The sequence below is a fragment of the Pipistrellus hanaki genome (assembly GCF_964339955.1).
Source record: "Pipistrellus hanaki genome assembly, chromosome: 10".
Lineage (NCBI taxonomy): Eukaryota > Metazoa > Chordata > Mammalia > Chiroptera > Vespertilionidae > Pipistrellus > Pipistrellus hanaki.
The window spans coordinates 30,574,122-30,594,446 of NC_140512.1; the positions used below are offsets into that span (position 1 = coordinate 30,574,122).

The window sequence follows — 20,325 nt, forward strand, 5'->3', positions numbered from 1 at the left end:
ACAGTGTCTTATATTAATTTTTTCTCCCAAAGATGCGCTAGGTCTTATTTTCAGGAAATGTCTTATTTTTCCATGCGCTAGGTCTTATTTTCGGAGGATGTCTTATTTTCGGGGAAACACGGTAGCAGATGGGGAAGAGCCTAGCACTTAGTAGGAAGCTGCATCCCTAGAGTCCAGCACATAGTAGGTGCTTGAAAAATATTTGTTTAATGTTATTTGTTACAATAGAAGAGCATATGTTAACAAGAATAGTATAATTGCCATTTATTAAAACCAAACCCTGATGGCCTTTCTATTCTTTCTAAACTTTCTCATTTTTCCAACACTTGAGATATAACCTTTAGATAGGTTTTATCCATAAAGAATAAAGCACACTGATATTTCCTCAGTGGTGATGTGATTACCAATAATTATTCACAGGATATGCAAAGGTTTAAAGATTAGTCGGCAATTTGTGAATGGTGGTTAAAATATTGATTTCCACAATGTTATTTCTGCCTTAATAATGTTGATGCATATGTTACACAGATAGAACAAATATAGAACAAAACTCTATATCTGATTTGGAGAAAATGGCTGAAAAATAGATTCTGATTCAGACTTTAAATACTGAATGAGGTGGCTATGATTTCACACAGAAAAAACAACAATAATATAAGGAGCTGTGAAATTCAAAAAGCCACTAAGGATTGGTGTCTAGAAATTCATGAAGAGAACACTTGTAGGAGTTGAGTGAATGTGTTGATTCTTAAGATTTTCCTTCATGTATGGATAAGATGCCCAGAATTCTATTGGAAAATAAATCTTTAATAATAAACTTTGATGTTTTTTTAATAAATTTTTATTGTTCATATTATTACAAATGTTCCTTTCCCCCCCTCTTCTCATCCCACCCTCTGTCCTTTCCCCACCCCCCATTGTCCTCATCCATAGGTGCACAATTTATGTTCAGTCTCTTCCCACATCTCCCTTTCCCCTTTTCCCCAAGAATCATCAGTTCACTCCCCTTCCATACCTCTGATTCTATTATATTCAACAGTTAATATTGTTCCTCAGATTTTTTTTTTTTAGTTTCCTTGGTTTTTAGATTCACTTGTTGATAGTTACGTATTTGTTGTTCATAATTTTTATCTTTATTTACTTTCTCTTCTGAAAGAACCCCCTTCAGCAATTCATATAATTCTGGTTTGGTGGTGATGAACTCCTTTAGCTTTTTTTATTAGTGAAGCTCTTTATCTGATCTTCGAATCTGAGTGATAGCTTTGCTGGATAGATTATCTTTGGCTGTAGGTTCTTACTATTCATCACCTTGAATATTTCTTGCCATTCCCGTCTGGCATGCATGGTTTCTGTTGAGAAATCAGCTGACAATCGTATAGGTGTTCCTTTATAGGTAACTTCCTGCTTAGCTCTTGCTGCTTTTAATATTCTCTCTTTGTCTTTTGCTCTTGGAATCTTAATTATGATTTGTCTTGGTGTGGTCCTCTTTGGATTCCTTTTATTTGGAGTTCTGTGTGGTTCCTGGACTTGTAAGTCCAATTCTTTCACCAGGTGGGGGAAGTTTTCTGTCACTATTTCTTTCAGTATGATTTCGATATCTTGCTCTCTCTCATCTTCTGGGACCCCCATGATTCTGATGTTGGATCGTTTGAAGTTGTCCCAGAGGTTTCTTACATCATCTTCAATTTTCTGGATTCTCTTGCCTTCTTGCTTCTGCGGAGGAGTATCTTCTGGCTCTTTATGTTCCAAATCTTTGACTTGATTCTTGCGGTCTTCCATTCTGTTTTTAGGACTCTGTATAATATTTTTTATTTCAGACAATGTATTCTTTATTTCTTGTTGATCCCTTATCATTTCTTGTTGATCCCTTTTCATATCCTCATAGGTCTCATTTATTTTATCGGCCATTTCTAGGAGACTCTTGAAAAACCTTATAAGTGTGGTTTTGAACTCTATATCCAGTCGCTTTTTGTCCTCCATTTCTTTCATTTGTGATCTATTTGGTTTAGGCATTTTCGCAGGCAGCTTTCCTGATGGGGCGGGGTTTCAGGGTGGAGCCTACAGCCTTGGCTTCCGTCAGCCCCGCCCTATGCGACTCCTGAGACTCAGGGTCCTTCAGTACTTGTTGCAAGCGCCTCTGAGAGAAAGGTGCCCTCGATTTTCGCCTGCTGCCAAACTGTCTATGCTCTACCCAATGAGTCCGGTATTGGGGTTCAGTTCAGTTGGAAGTAGAGTTGGAGGTGGCGTTCAGAGCAGTCTGGAGCCCCTGTCTCCTTCCTGTCAGGGCTATCCCGCGGCACAGCCGGCCGGTCCTTCTCTGCGCGCACTGTGCGTGCCTCCGGGACCTCCTCTCGCCCTTCCCTGGAGTTCCGCCTTACAGCCCAGCTCCCTATAGGTGAGCCTGGGTCCCCAGGGTCTGGCCTAGAATTGGGGTTCAGAGCAGTTGGAGCTGGGCCCAGCACAATCGGAGCTTTTCTCTGCTTCCCACTTGGGAACGCCAGCCAGGCACTCGGCCTCCCTCCTCTCCGGCTCCGTCCTCTCCGCGCGCCACGTGTCTCTGTACCTTGGGCTTTTACAGCTCCTCCGCGCTTCCTTCTGGTTTTTTCCTTGCTTCTTGTTGTAGGATTTCCAGTCAGTCGACTTTCCTGTAGTTCTGGGTAATGTCCATTTCATATTTTAGTTGTATTTTATTGAAATTGTTGTGTGCGGCTGCGGCTAGTTGCCTACCCGAGCAGCCATCTTGGATTCTCCAAACTTTGATGTTTGAAAGTAAAAGCAAAACACATGCTTCCCAAAGGAAATGGTGATATTTTAAAATTGTTAATAAGCCAATTAACATTGATCTAAGGTTCAAATGGGTTTAAAATAATATGAAACAGGATTACCTCACCTTATACTATGGCTAATCTCAGAGTTTATGAATTCCTTATATCTTTGTATTTCTTTGTTTTATTTCTTTTTCTTTGGAACTTTTCCAGATTTCCATCTTCTTTGAAACTGTCTTTCTTTTCTCAACACTACCATAGAAATGAAATATATTCTTATTTGTTGGCTTTGTTGAACAAAACTTGGATTTTTATTAATTTGTTGACCTGCCTATAATGTTACAAAATGATTTTTCTCAAAAGACACATATTTATTTGTGCTTGTAGTTGTTTTACTATAAAGAAACAAAAAGGCCCAGCTAGCGTGGCTCAGTGGTTGAGGTTGACCTATGAACCAGAAGATCATAGTTTGACTCCCTGTAAGGGCATATGCCTGATTTGCAGGCTCGATCCCCAGTAGGGGGCTGCAGGAGGCAGCTGATCAGTGATTCTCTCTCATCATTGATGTTTCTGTCTCTCCCTCCCTCTCTGAAATCAATTAATATATATATATATATATATATATATATATATATATATATATAAAAATAAAGGTTGTGGTTAATCAGTTCATTTAATATTATCTTGTATGACCTTACTAATATTTGACAAGTTAGAATGTTAAGAAATTATTTGAACAGTTCAGCAATTTATCTCCATCAACATGAGCTTTAGTGAGGGGGAAAGTTTGACTTAACAATATTAAGGATATCAAAGTAATGAAAGACATACAATAGCTTTAGGCATCTTATGATACTCTAACTCCTATTACTTTTAATCCATAAGAAAAACTTGTATGGAAAATTATTTTAAAAAGAGATTGTTAAATATAATTTTACTAACAAAAAAAATAAAGTTAAATTTAAAAAATACTCTTAAAAATATTTATTAACTACTATATTTAAGTAGTTTCAAATTTAAAAGAGCAAAGCAAAAGATGACCCCAAGGCCTAATGACAAATGGAATAAAGCTCTTGTAAAAATAGTTATGAATCAACCTCAGACCATTATTCAAGATTTGAATACACATACACAGTATTTGCAGCGATAAAGAGTTCAATTTAAAATGTTGATTGTGAAATCTTTCAAAATATAATAGACACATCCAAATGGCAAAGAAATAATTCAAGTTAACCTTAAGACCTTATTCTTAGAGGAGAACATTAAAGCATTAAAGGCTTTCTCATGTGCTAATTGGTTTTTCATGCTAAAATTGTAAGTGGAAAATGGTCTCTTTCTTTAACTACCTTCCCATTCATGAATTAAACATATTTGACAGTTAGGCTATATTTTTAGAAATCATCTGGTCAAAAATGTGAATTGTAGTACCTTATTGGTTTGCAAATGGGGCCACAAGCAATGAAGGCAAGGAGAGACCTAAGGAAGCGGCGACTCCAGATTAGTGGGTGGCAAGTTTAGTAAGCAAGGATCTTATGACACTTGTCTTAGACTAGGGGTGTCGAACTCAATCAGAGAAGGGGCCAAAATCTAAAATCCAGCCTAAATCGCGGGCCGAATGGTTTACTGAACAGTCATAAACTGACAATGTCATAAACTGACAGCGGAGTGCAGTAATGACAGCGCGGTGCGGGCCACATTGCAAGGCCTGGCGGGCTGGATTTGGCTCGCGGGCCTTGTGTTTGACACGTGTCTTAGACAGACACCAGATTCATTAAAAGTTTACATAGCGGTCTTAATGGAGTTCGGTCATGTAGTCTCAACAACACATTGTTCCCTCCAGGCTTTATCCTTGCAAACGACTTCCACTATGGGAATGGGCAGAAGGTCTATTACAAGGACAGTGGAGCGGATGAGGAGCTTCTGATTGCCTAGGTCCAGCTCTCATGTCAATTGGGGATACATCATCTCGATGACCTTTTCCAACATACCCTCCACAAAGAATTTCACCTGAATACTTAGCAAAGGTAGGCCAGTAAGGACCTGGAGGCCACAAGGATACCACCAGTCACCTGGCTTTATCTTCACCAGCATGAAGGACACTTGCCTGGAGGATAGACAGGGCAGCATATATTTCTATTTCCTGAGAAGATGGCAGTGTATCATTATCGGATCCCCGGGGAGGGATTCCTTCATGGCTCACTGCATCTCAATGGAACCAGAGAGGCATGATAAACACCTAAGTGGTATGTGCTAGAAGTGATGTGCAGCATGATACTCAGTGTTTATCTAGGAAATGAGAGGGCATGGTCATCACCATTCATCCTCACTCCATCCTTATCCTGACTCCCTTTCCAGCAAAGAGGTGCAGCATTTCATTTAGCCACAGTTTATCCTTTCTAATATCTAAAATGTATATCATAGCCACTCCCAAGTGATAAGACTTAGTGTATGATCAGGGAGTTTCCAGAGGAAAAGTTTTTAATATAAACCTCTATTGCTTTTAAGTGACTTATTGCTGTTTCTGGATTTTCCCTGATATCTAACAGGTATCTGTTGGAACACATGCATATTCATCGTGAAGCAATTAGAAAACAAGGATAATGTTAAAAGAAAAAAACAACAACACACCGTACTCCAATAACCCCCAAAATCTAAGCCACTTTATTATATTTATTTATTTATTCACTTATTATTTAAAGTATTTTTATTGATTTCAGTGAGGAAGAGAGAGAGATAGAAACATCAGTGATGAGAATCATTGATCAACTGCCTCCTGCATGCCCCCTACTGGGGATGGAGCCTGCAACCTGGGAATGTACCCTTGATTGGAATCAAACCTTCGACCCTTCAGTACACAGGCCAATGCTGTATCCACTGAGCCAAACCAGCTAGAGCTAAGCCACTTTTAACATTTTGTGTAATCTTCAGTCTTTTTTTCTATGCACATCCACATAATAACAATGTCTATCATTCACTTAGAGCTTACTGGGTGCCAATTATTCTAAACAACTTCTTTATAAGCATTATATAATTTAATCTTTATTAGAATCTTAAGAGATAAGCATTATTATGCCTATTGTACAGATAAAGATATTGAGGTTTAAAGGGTTTAGATAAGTTGCACAGAATCACACAGCTAGAATCATAGAAACTAGTTTTAACCCACCTATGCCTGACTTCAGAGTCTGTGTTCTTGATTTCAATGTAATACTATTGATTTATATATTCCTTTAATACTATTAAGTTGTTGTTGCTTTATTTTAAAACACACACACACACACAACACCCTTCCCAATTATTTTATTTTTAAAATATTTTTGATTGGTTTTTAGAGAGAGGAAGGGAGATGGATAGAGAGATAGAAACACTAATGAGAGAGGAATATCATCAATTGACTGCCTCCTGCACGCCCCTTTCTGGAGATTGGTCCTGCAACCTGGGCACGTGCCCAGACTGGGAATCGAGCTGGCAATCTCTTGGTTCCTAGGTCAGCACTCAACTGCTGAGCCACACCAACCAAGCTAAAATTATATTATTTTAAACAAACTGCATTATAATTCTTCTTAAAGTATACTAACTCTGTAATGCAGTAAGCATAATAAGGAAGATAAGTAACACATAATATATAAAATTTGCATTCTAAAATACATAAAATATTTAGACTTCACATTTTACATAGTCAAATGATATTAAGAGTTAGCACATGAGAAATAACAAATAATGTAGCTCCATAAAAAAAAATGCTCAGATTTTCTGATTAAAGGCACAAACACAGTACTAGTGTATGTACATTTAATTAGTTACAAATAAATGCACATGACTTTTTTTAAGCCTTGGGAGAGCTGTGGCAGGTAGAGCTATTAGGATCATACATTCCAAGGAGTGGAATATGTTTCTAGGAAATAATATAGAGAAGTAGTTTACCAAAAATGAGATTTAGCTTCTTCTGGTAGGGTGAGTTTATTTGATTCCTAGAAATATAAATTTGAAATAATAAGTAAGAAGGCTGACCACAAAGAAGGATATAAGGAACTGATTTCATACTTGGGAAAAATAAAAATTACACTTTGTTAAAACAACAAAACAACATTAATAATTTATGTTTTGTAATCCCATAAATTTAAGTGCTTGAAATACTTTTTTAAAGTTTAAAAGTGCTTAGTTTTGCTTTGTAGATATTTTCATGGTTGCACTTTATTATTGACTAGAGGCCTGGTACACGAATTCATGCACGTGTGGAAATCCCTCTGGGTGGCCAGCAACCAACGTACATGCCCTTGACCGGAATCGAACCCAGGACCTTTCAGTCCGCAGACCAACGCTCTACCACTGAGCCAAACCGGTTTTGGCTCTGACTCCTTTTTTGCCTGCTTTCTAACTCTATTCTCCAATTCATATTACCATCTGGCAAAATATATATCTTCCTGTAGACAGACAACCCAAAAGCTCTTCAGTAAGGCCTTCCAGATCATAAAGATTCCCAATTGGAATGGATTTTCCTTTTCTCCATCTCTCTTGGCAAATGCCTTCAACTATTCTATTTTTCCTAGTCTGCTTGGCATTAAAGCCAATTGTATCTTTTCATTAGATTGTAAGTCTCTAGTATATAGAGACCATTCATTTCTAATTTATTTCCATTCCCATACCCCATTACCTATACTATGCCTGGGTACATGATCATGAAAGAGAATTATAACTCCGTTTTCCTGGGCCATTCCCATATATGCAGGAGATATACATGTTATTAAGCTTTTTTTTTTCTTTCCTGTTTATCCGTCTGTTATTACAAATATGTCTCAGCCAAGAACCAAGTGTAACATACAGTTTTATTTGGCATATACAACTAAGTGGCCAGATTATTATGACCACCCCATCAGTACTTTGTTGGGCCACATTTTGCCTTCAATACTGTGGTGATTCTTCTTAGCATTGACTCCACGAGATGTTGACTCCATGAGATGCCAGAAATCTGACACCATGCCTGATGAATAGCACTGTCCAATTCTGTGAGATTTGATGGTTGTAGAACCAGTTGCCTGATAGCTCTTTTAACTTCGTCCCACAAATGCTCAACCAAGAACCCTCTGGGTAAGGGTAATTTTATTCTTACCCAGAGGGAAAGGGTAAAATTATTTTTCCTCCTCTACAGCGTGAAAGGCTGTATACCATATAGCCTATGTGTGAAATAGGTTTACATAAATACTTTTAAAGAGAAAACCACAGGCCCAAAATGGTCTCACTTGTGCTAAAACCCCATGATGCCAAACCTAGATTTAATGCCTGACCTAATTGCTGTTTAAACTAGAAACACATTCTTAATTAACCAGTCTGGAATTTTCTGGTCCGCACCAATGAAGTGATCTGTCACATGGACCCTCTCCACCCTCCACCTTCTACCCACAGAAAGAAGAAGCAACTGCATGATAAAAAACCTTTCCTATTCTCATTCCCTCTCCCCACCCCCAAGCTGTACTGGTCTAAAAGTTTTTATTAAAAGCTTCCTCACCTTCTATTTTGTACAACCCCTCCTGGAGAGTACCCCTCTATTTGCTAAATGGGATTCCGCTGGATTTGTGAATCGCTGAGTAAAGCCAATTATATCTTTAAATTTACTCAGCTGACTTTTGTCTTTTTAACGGTACACTCTGATATTTGCACAATCAGGAAATAGCCTGAAGATGAATTTCTCAGAATGTATTCCCATTGTTAAGCAGCACATGACTGTATGAAGCATCTGATAATGGCAGAGGCAAGTATTCGTTTCATATAATTTTTCTTCTGGAATATCTTGAGTTCATTCTATCTAAAAAATATTTCACCTGACTTTTTTTCAGCCATACTTACAGTCACAATGATTTGCCAGATAGGCAGAATTGGAACAAGGATGGCCATTTTATAAATAGGTATATTATATTTACAGCCAGATCTATATTTATTTTGAAATGACTGTAGTACTTGCCAATTAATTACCGGTAAATTTATGCCTAGTTATTAAGCACCATTATGCACCAAACACTGTTGTAGGTATTGGGGATACAGCAATGAATGAGATACAGTCCCTGCCTTCTACTTTCATTCTAAGGTGTGCAATGACCCCACATGTTGACTGAAAAATAATACCAACTAGGTGTTTTGTCACCAAGAAGGGTTTATTCTGGGGGGAAAGGGTTGCAACCCAGTGCATGCAAACATGGCAGGTCACGTGCACACTCTGGCCTAAGTGCCGAGATGGAGGGGTATTTATGTAAGAGAAAATAGAAGGGAAGGGAAGGGGAAGTTAGAACCATAGAGCTTTATTGCAAAGAGTTCTTCCTGTAGGCTTCTCTCCATTACATAGAGTTCCAGAACTTCCATAAGCCTTAGCTCCTTCCACACACCCTCCAGACTATATTCCCTTAAAGTTCCAGTTATTGATTTAAATATATATATATATATATATATATATATATATATATATATATATAATTATTATTGATTTAAATATATATATATATATATATATATATATATATATATATATATATATAATTATTGATTTCAGAGAGGAAGGAAGATGAAGAGAGAGATAGAAACAATGACGAGAGAGAATCATTAATCCTCTGCCTCCTGGGGATCAAGCCAACACAAACCTGAATGTGCCCCAATGGGAAATGAAACCTTGACCTCTTGGATCATAGGTCAAGGCTCAACCACTATGCCACACCAGCCAAGCCCAAGTTAGTGTTGATCACAGATATTCAAGAAACACGATTAGTGCCACACCTGCACTGATTAGAATCCAGAACTCCATCTCTGTGCCTTCTCCGTTAGGGCCAGCTTTGCGGAAGCCCAAGAATGTTTCCCTAGGTTTTTTTAAAGCTAGGCCTCCAAGAAGCCAAGCTGTGCCGTTTTGTCTTTGGGGGGCGGGGAGAAGGATAAGTCAGATCTGTAAGTCTGTGGGTAGCAGATGGCTCTGAGCATTCCATTTCTATTCACGTGCCCTTAAAGTGGATGTCTGGGAGGGAAAGTTGTTCTATTTAGCCCCATCCCTAACACAAGAGCTCTTCTGTTTGCAGCAACTTAGGTGAGTCCTGGGGGTTGCTCAGGAACAGGATTGACCTTCTCCAGTCCCTGTTCCCACTAGCCTGGGCCGGGGCCACTCCCTCCTGGAGAGACCCGGTGGGTAGAGGGAGCTGGGGCGCTCGGCTGGAGGGCGCAGGGCGTGGAGGGCGTGGAGGGCGTGGGCCGGGGCGGGGCGATGGGTGCTCGGAGGCTCTGTCAGTGCCGGGCTCACGGGAAGAGAGGAGGTGCTGGCTCCGAGGAGGAGCGGGAGCTGAGCAGCGGGCGCAGCGTGAGACAGCACATCCTGAGCGCCGCACCCGCACCCTCGCCCGCACCCTCGCCGGCCGGAGCGCCGCCCCTGCGCTCGGGAAGATCGTCCAGGTAAACAGAGGGGGGCGACGAGCTCTCCCGCCTCTCTCGCCGCCGCCTCGGAGCCCCTCCTCAACCTTGGCCACCCAGTGGTGGCATCTGAGCTGGGCGCCGGGCATTGGGGCGGCCCCTGCCGCGCAGCCGGACTCCCCTCTCGCCGCCGCCCCTGCTTCTGGCGCTCCCGGCGCTCTCCCCAGGCGGTCAGGGCCCCCCGCGGCTGCAGCGCCCCCAGCAGAGCCCAGAGGTGAGTGCCGGAGAGGAGGGGGCCCCGGCGGGGTCTTCACCTTGCCGTCCCCCCTTGTGGGCTGGGAGGGGCGTGCGGTGCGCCCCGCCTGAGCCTGAGCCTCCTGGGGGGCGGGAGGCCAGCGGCAGTGACATCCGCGCCCTCCGAGCCACCGGCTGCCGGCTCCGGGGGGAGAGGAAGCGGCAGAGGCAGGGGAAAGGGTGCTGCTTGGTTACATGGTCAGCTGTTTGCAAAGCTCCGAGATGCTGTTGCTCACCTCGCCTCTCCACCTTCCCTCCCCCCACAAGTCGGAGGGAGCGAATGCACTTCCAGCAGAGCATTCATGAGCACTTATGCAAGAAGATGCCGGTTCTTTCCACTGCGGCAAAGAAGTGTGGTTGTTGTTGTTGTTGTTGGGGAGGAGGGGAGACGGTTCCTGGCGGCGTGGCTCTCCTAACCCTCACTCCCACTCAGGAACCGCTCTGCTCTTACAAATCCGTGCGTCATCCTAAGGGCAGGGATCCCGGCCGCGCTGATGGCGGGCACCTGTCATGACTGGCACCTCCTCGGCTAATAAGGTCAGGCAGAAACCCAAGATCAAGGCAGGAAATTACTGAGGAAATCAGAGACTCGACCAAAAACAAATGCAAAGGATGGAGTACAGTCCTTATCCTGGCCTCTGCCACATCTAGGTAAAGGGCAGGGGAAAGTAGCCAGCCATTTTCTTGCCTGGAATGCCTTTCCAGTGGGCATCGTGGACACACTGTAGTGCAAGGTTGTGAAAAAATTGTTGCCAAATGTTCCAGATTAGCAGGAAGTGTGGTTAACAGGGAAGCATGGTTACCTGGTTACCTGCAGGAGACATCACAGGGCTCATGTCAGCAGGGATATGTACGTAGTTTCATTGTGGGAAAGATAGAGAAAGCTGTCGATCCGTGTAAGTCTATTTGAAATGGAGCATTCAGTGCAAGTTGCATCCTGAGGGTACCAGTGGGAATGAGAGCAATACTTTCTCTGATTATTTCAAAAAACGCCAACTCTTCTCTGAAAGTTTTGGTGAGGCACAAAGCCCAAACTCTGCCCTTCTGACCATATTTCTCACCCATCAGACACTCACTCCTTCCACTAAGTTATCAAATGTTCTCGTCATTGGAACCAACGCTCCAGTATTTCTTAAGGTCTGGGAATCCAGTTGTTCCAAGAGCTGTTTCTCTTAAAAATCTCCTAGCACCGCATCATGATTGGGATGTTTGTATAATACAGCGGGGGACCCAAGGCAGGCGTTTCCCAGACTGTCCAGCTCTTGGTCCATCGTTGGGGCCAGAACATCTCTTTTTCTTCATTGTCTCTGGCCCCCAGGCCTGGGTTTACCTGCTTCCTCTCCCCCTTGAACCTGGGATGCAGCACTATGCCCTAGAGCCATGGTCGGCGAACTGCGGCTCGAGAGCCACATGAGGCTCTTTGGCCCTTTGAGTGTGCCTCTTCCACAAAATACCACGGCCTGAGCGAGTCTATTTTGAAGAAGTGGCATCAGAAGAAGTTCAAGTTGAAAAAATTGGCTCTCAAAAGAGATTCCAGTCGTCGTACTGTTGATATGTGGCCCTGTGGACTTACGAGGTTGCCGACCACTGCCCTAGAGGAGAGGGATGGTTCAGCCCCTCCTCACACCCAGCCTGATCTCCTGTCCTGTGGAAAACTTGATCTGAAGCTGTTTTGGTGTGAAAGGTCTTCTCCGTTAGATGTCATCACCCCTAAGGTCTGGGCAGAGGAAAGAAACTCAACTCATGGGACAAGGGGACAGAGGTCTTGGTGTGTGATGGTTCCTGGTCACTAGTTTCTGACTAACTTCTGACATGGCAGAAGGAAATCACCTGCAATTGTGTCAGCCTGGTTTATGTCTGAGAGGGGGTTCTAGTAACTTTTTTCCTGCCCTCTCTACGTCCCCAAACACTGTCCTGAGTCTACAGTTAATAAAAATAAGCTCTTCCCTTGACCCCAGTGCTGAGTCAAGTGATTCTCGGGGACCCATCCTGGTGCCGCTCTGTCCATACTTGTATGTATTCCACAAGACTGCCCTGTGCACCAGTCTTACGGAATACATACGTCTTGAAACCCAGCCTCTTAGCACAGACTCTGCACAGGCTTTGTCCACAGCTAGTGACCTAAAGGGATCGTTCATTCTCCCTTGTCACCCTGTTTCTTCCTGTCACTTAATCTTACATCAATTGATAAGGTCAGAGGATATTGTCTTATTACTTTTTTCCTCCCAACATTTTGCTCCACCAAGTAAAACAAAGATGGATAATATATTGAGCACGTTACCTGTGCTCAGTATATTTAGTAATTGCATTACACCAAATTTACTAAATGTGTTGTCTTACCAATAGCGCTTGAGCAGGCATTACCTGCTGTTAAACAACTTTTCTATGTGTTAACATATTTAATCCTCACCGAAATCTTAGGTATTACATTATTTGCAATCTTATTTGACAGAGGAGGAAACTAAGGCACAAAGATGCCAAATACCTTTCTGAAAATTGCTCAGCGAGGAAGTTGCAAGGTTGGGATTTGATCCCAGGCAATCTGACTATTCTTCCATGTTATAGAACAATTATATTGGTTAATTATCATATATTGAATACCAGGCTCTTTTCTTATGTTATCTCCTTTTATTCCTTATATTAATCCTCTGAAGTAGACATTATTACCACATTTTACAGATGATAAAACTGAGTTAAGTGACATACTCAAGGTAATAGTTAATAAATTGCAGAGGGAGGATTCAAATCAGATCTGACTCTTAAACCAGAACTCATCCATTTCAGCTAATGTTCTCTGTGAGAAACACAAATGCCATGCTTGTCCATTTCCTTCAGGTTTGCTGCTAAAGTTTCCTGTGAGCCATTATTATTTCCTTTAGGACTCAAGCGTAGCATGTTTTTTTTTTTGTTTTTTTTTGTTTTGTTTTTTTAAACCAGCTGATTGATAGCTGTGGGTGACATGGCAAACCCAAAGTATGACCATAGCTCTTTTGAAAGCAAATATTGCCTTGGATCTATCTCCTAATAAAACCTGCTAATTCCTTATAATACTTTGTGGTTTCAGTAGTTGTCCCAGGATCCCTCTTATTAGAAACCTTTGTGACTTCTACATCCCCTAATAGGGGTGTCGAACTCAATCAGAGAAGGGGCCAAAATCTAAAATCCAGCCTAAATCGCGGGCCGAATGGTTTACTGAACAGTCATAAACTGACAATGTCATAAACTGACAGCGGAGTGCAGTGATGACAGCGCGGTGCGGGCCACATTGCAAGGCCTGGCGGGCTGGATTTGGCACGCGGGCCTTGTGTTTGACACATGTGCCCTAGAATATGGGAGAAAATATATTCTTTTGGGAACTTAGATGAGACAATGAACTTCTAGGCTTAATTCTTTGAGAATTGACTTAAGTTCATTTGACTCTCATTTTATTTCTTTGAATTTATAAATATCCTTTTCCCAGGTCCTTGTAAAAATTATTCTTCCTGACCTGGAACTTGTCATCGACATCCTATGCTTATTTCCTTTGCTTCCTCTCTGTAGAAAGCCTGGCACCAGAATGTCAGACTGAAGATTGAAGTGTAACAGGCATGTTTGCCCAGACACCAACCCTGAGGAACCCACATCTTCATAAAGCATTTTCTGACTCTGTTTAGAGGAGACTCCTCCTCCTCCTTCTCCTCCTCCTCCTCCTCCTCCTCCTCCTCCTCCTCCTCCTCCTCCTCCTCCTCCTCCTCCTCCTCCTCCCTCTTCTTCTTCTTCTTCTTCTTCTTCTTCTTCTTCTTCTTCTTCTTAAATATTTATTGTTGAGAGATGATTATGGATGTCCCTTTTTTTCCCCCCCAATGGCCTCCCTCTACCTGGTTCCCGCTCCACCCCAGGCCTTCGTCACCCACCCTGTTGTCTGTGTCCATAGGTAATACATATCTATAATAATAAAAACATAATATGCTAATTAGACTGAATGTCCTTACAGACAACCTTCCAGGTGAGGCAGAGGCAGCCACACAGTGGTGGGGTCCGAGCCCCTTGCACGAATTTCTTGCATTTAGTATGCATATAAGATCTTTGTTTAATCTCTTCTAGGCTCCCCACCCCCCGCAGCCCCCTTCTCTCTGAGAAGTGTCAGTCTGTTCCATTTCAATGCCTCTGATGCTATCTTATTCACCAGTTTATTCTGTTCATTAGAGTTCTTATTCATTTATTTTGATTTTTAGATTCAATTGTTGATGTTTAGATTCAATTGTTTTTAGATTCAATTCAATGTTTTTGTTGCCATTTTGTTGTTCATATTTTTGAGCTTTTTCTTTATCCTCTTCTTAAAGAATACCCTTCAGCATTTCATATGACACTGATTTGGCAGTGATGGACTCTTTTAGCTTTTTCTTATCTGTGAGGCTTATTAACTGACCTTCAGTTCTAAATGATAGCTTTGCAGGGTAGAACAATCTTGGTTGTAGGTCCTTGCTATTCATCACTTTGAATATTTCTTGCCACTTCCTTCTGCCCTGCATAGTTTCTGTTGAGAAATCAGCTGATAATCATATGGACATTTCTTAGTAGGTAACTAACTGCTTTTCTCTTGCTGCTTTTTAAGATTCTCTCTTTGTCTTTAGCCCTTGGCATTTTAATTATGATGTGTCTTGGTATGGTCCTCTTTGGGTTCCTCTTGTTTGGGACTCTCTGTGCTTCCTGGACTTGTAAGTCTATTTTTTTCACCAGGTAGGAAAGTTTTCTGTCATTATTCTTCAAATAGGTTTTCAATACCTTGCTCTCTCTCTTTTTCAGGCACCCCCATAATGTGAATGATTGTACCCTTGAAGTTGTCTCAGAGGCTTCTTACTATCTTCATATATTTGGATTCTTTTTTCTTTTTGCCTTTCTGGTTGGGTGTATTTTGCTCCCTCATATTTCATATAATTGATTTGATTCTCAGAATTCTCTACTATTCTGTTGAATCCCTGTATATTATTATTTATTTCAGTCAGTGTATGCTTAATTTATGACTGGTCCTTTTCCATTTTTTTCTTTTTGAGATTTCTAGAGGATTCTTGAGTAACCTTATAACCATGGTTTTGCGCTCTATATCCAGTAATTTGCCTTCTTCCATTTCTTTCCTCTGTGACATGTTTCTTTGTCTATGCATTTTGGCTGCTTCCCTGTTTATTTTTATGTATTGGGTAGAGCTGCTATGTCTCCTTGAGTTGGTAGAGTTGTCTTGTGTAGTAGGTGTTCTATTGGGCCTAGTGGCTCAGCCTTTTCAGTCACCTGAGCTGGGAGCTCTAGGTGCACTCTTTGAGGGCTGTGAGCATAGGCTTGGTGTAGTTGAGACTTGATTGCTGTTGGTGTCACAGGAGGAATTGACCTCTGGACCTGCTGCAATTACAGTGGGAGAGCTGCTGTGCAGGAGATACCTCTGTGGAGCAGGACTTGCTTCAGAGGGGCTTTGGTGCTCACTGAGTCTGCCCCTTGCGTGACTCTTATGGATGTGTCTAGTTGTAATCTGGTGTAGTCTGACACTGACCACTGGGTACACTGGCTTTTGGGTCTCCAAGGAGGTGCAAAGTCAGCCATTGCCTGGGGCCACCCAGCAGGAGCTTCAGAGACATCTTCAGATTCTTCCTCTTTATACTGAGTTTGGAAGTGCCAGATGAGGCCCAACTATGAAGGAAGGCAGGCAGGTGTTGGTTCCGGATCTTGGACCTTTTATTGATAGGTTGGGGGCTCCCTGACTCAGCTGCAGCTTGTTTGAGAGATTTTAGATTGAGTAAGGACAGGGCATTCATTTGCAAAAGCTGCTGTACATAGCTTGGGTGGGGTTTTAAATTGGATGAGGCAGGATATTAGGGAATCACAGAGGTAGAGCAGACAGAAATGGCTGCCAGTCAGCCCTGAGATCAGGGAGGTCCTAGCATAGGAACAATGATCCCTGTGAGTAACTCTGGGAGAAAGCTGTCCCTGAGTTCCTGCTGCAATGCCAGACAATCCAGTTCCTCCCTGTATGTGTCTTTGTTCCCCAAAGCCTCATTCTGGTGCTGGATCTCAGAGGAAATGGAACCTTGTAAGTTCAGTTCATGGTGCCTGCTTTTTAAGAGGAGCAGTTGGGTCTCCAGCAGCCTCTGTGTCACTTAGCCCCAATCTGCACTGTTTTTTACAGCTGTGGTTTTCACTGGCCATAGGGGCTTCTTTTCCTAACTCTGGGACCCTTGGCTGGAGTGGGGCTGGGATCCCTGTTCCTCAGGACAGCCTATGCAGAGACAATCTCCCAATTAAGAAGGAGGCACACATGGGTGCCAGCCCAGCCTGTTTCGCACCTCTGCACATCCTACCAGTCTCAGTGTGTTTTCTTCTTTACTTCTCTGGTTGTAGTACTTCCATTCAGCCAGCTTTCCAGTGGTTCTGGATGATTCTGTATTTTAGCTGTAATTTTGATGAGGTTGTGGGAGGCAGCGTTGCCATCTCCCCCCTTCCTGGGTATAAAGGAGGCTTCTTAAACAGGAGTCATAGGCACTGTGAAGGACAGGCCCATGTTAGTTTTAAGTTGATGGGAAATTGTATGCCTTGGTGTATAAATGAAGTTTTCTAGGAAAATATAGGGCTTTTGAGACTAGAAAGAGATTAAGAACTAATGATTTAAGTGCACTGTTTAGGAAAAAGGGGAGGAACAGAGGCCATCCGGCTAAAATGTGTTGAAAACAAGGCAAATCTGTTCAGCGGGAGCTAGCCAACACCTGCTAGAGGTCCCCAGGTGTAGGTACAACACACACTAAGACAGGCTGCCACCAAGTGAGGGCTCCCAGCACTGCCCGCCATTCACTGTGCACTTACCCTGTTCATATTCATGGTTCATCAAGTCATCCCAACATCCCTGTAAGGCTGACATTTTTTTTTTAAATATATTTTATTGATTTTTAACAGAGAGAAAGGGAGAGAGATAGAGAGCTAGAAATGTCGATGAGAGAGAAACATCGACCAGCTGCCTTTTGCACACCCCCTACCGGGGATGTGCCCGCAACCAAGGCACATGCCCTTGACCGGAATCGAACCTGGGACCTTTCAGTCCACAAACCGATGCTCTACCACTGAGCCAAACCGGCTTCGGCAAGGCTGACATTTTTAATCTTCATTTGTTAAACAATGAATCTGTTGATTGGAAACACTAAGCCACATGGTCAAGGCTCTATGAAGCCAGCTAGTGAAAGAGCTGTGTTTCAAATTGAAAAAGTCTGTTTATTTTCTTTCCACCCTATCTCATTGTTTTCAATGTGGAATGCTAAAAAAAATACTGTTTCCTGTAACTTTTTATTGTGGCAGGACAGAGAGTCCTTTAGGAGCTTGTTCACACGCTGATAGGCAGAGTCTAAATGTGTGATCCAGGGGGAACAAGAAAATTTAGACACCTCTAACTCAGGGTGGCAGAGAGCAAGCCCCATGTCCCTCGAGGTGTGTGGAATCCCCACGCATTTGGTTTTCACGTGTCACCAGGAATCTTGCTGAGCAACACATAGCGGTCCACAACTAGGACAGCCAGAGAGTGGATTTTTGCAAGGGGTGGCTGCAAGCTAGGACTTGATTCTCTGTGAAGATGACTTCCCTTCAAAGCTGAACTTGAAGCTGCTCAGTCTTCTGGGCTTACCTGGCACAGTGGCTGCCTTGTGATCGGAAACACAGACTTGGTAGTGAATCCTGGGAGGACCTCTGCTTAACAGATGACTTTCAGGCCTTTTCCTTTTTGGCGGGTATCAATCTGGAGTTGCTCATAAGCAGCTGCTCTTGTTTCCAAAGTATAACTTAATCCCTAACATTTTATGCTTCATCCATATGCTTGCTGTAATCTTGTGGAATGACCCATTGTTTCATTTGGAGGCATTTGATCAATACATCTGCCTGGAAATAGATACCAGTGTGCTTCACTATGCTTCAATACTGTTTCTCTCCCATGCATTCTATAAAGCACTTTATTTATTTATTTATTTATTTATTTATTTATTTATTTTCCTATCTTTCCTCCTCCCCTTTGGCAACCATCAAGTTTTTCTCTATATCTGTATAGGTTTGTTTGTTTGTTTTAGATTCCACATATCTAAAACAAATGGAAATCATACGGAATTTGTTTTTCACTGTCTGACATATTTCACTTAGTATAATGCCCTTTAAGTCCATCTATGTTGTTGCAAATGGAAAGATTTCATTAGTTTTTATTGCTGTGAATTTTCCATTATATATACATACCACATTTTTTTATCCATTCATCTATTAATAGACATTTAGGTTGCTTCCATTTCTTGGCTATTACTGGTAATACAGCAATGGACATAGGAGACATATCCAAAAAGATATTGCTAAGAATGAGGTCTTAAAGTTTATTGGCTCTATTTTCTTCTTAGAGTTTGTGGTTTTAGGTGTTACATTTAAGTCTTTAATCCATTTTGAGTTCATTTTTGTATATGGTGTAAGAAAGTGGTCTAATTCCCCCCCCCCCCCCCATATATCTGTCCAGTTTTCTCAATATCATTTGTTGAAGAGACTGTCTTTACCCAAGTGTATATTCTTGCTTTGTCATACATTAGTTGAATATGTAGGCATAGGTTAATTTCTGGGCTCTCTATTCTATTTCCATGATCTATGTATCTGTATTTTAAAAATAGATTTTTATTGATTTCAGAGAGGAAGGGAGAGTGAGAGAGAGAGAGAGAGAAAAAAAAAAAAAAAAACCTCAATGATGAGAGAGACTCATTGATCAGCTGCCTCCTGTATGCCCCACACTGGGGACTGAGCCCCCAATTTGGGCATGTGTCCTGACCAGGAATTGAAACATCACCACCATCCTGTTTATAGGTGGATGCTCAACCACTGAACCACACTGGCCTGCTGGGCCACAACTGAATGTGGGCTTGGCAATGCCTAGAAGTCTGGAAGCCTTGCCTTCCTGGATCAAGATCACATTGAGCATTTCTGCTGAGGGTGAGGGAGTCTTGAGGAGGACAAGGTTTCATTCCAGAGGTGACAGGCAGGATGATTTGAGTCTTGTGTTTTTCTTTATGAACGCTTGGGGCAAATTCTCTTGATCTGGCTTTGACCTGACACTCTTCTATGAGCCGTACAGCACTTTGGTTCCTTTCTGGTGGAAAGAGGGGGACTTTTGATTCATTTGTCAGATTTCTATTTTATACTAATGTGTAGAATGAAGCCAAGAGCAATATGTATATTTTAAATAGTGCTAATGGACAAATAATAATGCCATATTTTCTATTCTTCGCCTACAGTCGGTTTCCTTTTAGAATGCAGGTTTTTTTTTTTCTGTTCTAACCTGACATAGTACCCATTGCTTTGTTTGACAAGTTGAAGATGTTAGTAATGGAAATGGAATGAAGCCCTCTCCATTTGAAAGTAGTTAGATCCCATACTGCACATGTGGAAGCCTTTAAACGTTGATCTAGTTGTTGAGTGTTACAGTGAGCCCACTATAAGGGGTGACATGAGATTCTGTCTCAGAATCAGCCTGTGGCCTTTCAGTAGTTGGTGGGTTTGGGTGGTTGAAAAGGTAAGCAGGCCCTGTGGGGACTGTGTGTTTTGACAGTGTCCCTTTTAAAACGATGGCTGGTCTCCTGTTCCACCACCGGCCCCTTTAGGATAAAAATAGCAAGGGGTTGTGGGAATTGGTGTGTATTTTGTGGAAGAAAGAATAACAAAAACGTCTCTGCCTGTTTCCTTGAAAAGCAGGACTTTGTTCACTTTCAGAAGGTATAGGTTACCGCTGATTTAGAAAGAGGATCTTTGCCCTTTGAATGGCTTTCAGGCCCAGAGGAAAGTGAGAATCTATTTGCATAAGTTAAAATGCCAAACGAAATCTTCCAATACAAATATGGACCACCCAGGGACATTGTAA

General features: G+C 42.0%; 1 protein-coding gene across 7 annotated transcripts in view; it reads left to right on the forward strand.

The window, feature by feature from the left end:
* Nucleotides 1–10,046: 10,046 nt before the first annotated feature.
* DYNC1I1 (dynein cytoplasmic 1 intermediate chain 1) overlaps nt 10,047–20,325 on the forward strand; it is a 272,928-nt gene continuing 262,649 nt past the window's right edge. For 2 of the 7 annotated variants that reach the window (XM_084896670.1, XM_084896674.1), the window contains exon 1: nt 10,142–10,419. The gene's annotated coding sequence lies outside the window, so the exon portion shown is untranslated. Of the gene's footprint in view, nt 10,420–20,325 lie in introns of all 7 variants that reach the window. The other 5 variants (XM_084896671.1, XM_084896669.1, XM_084896672.1 and 2 more) reach the window with 5 other exon arrangements.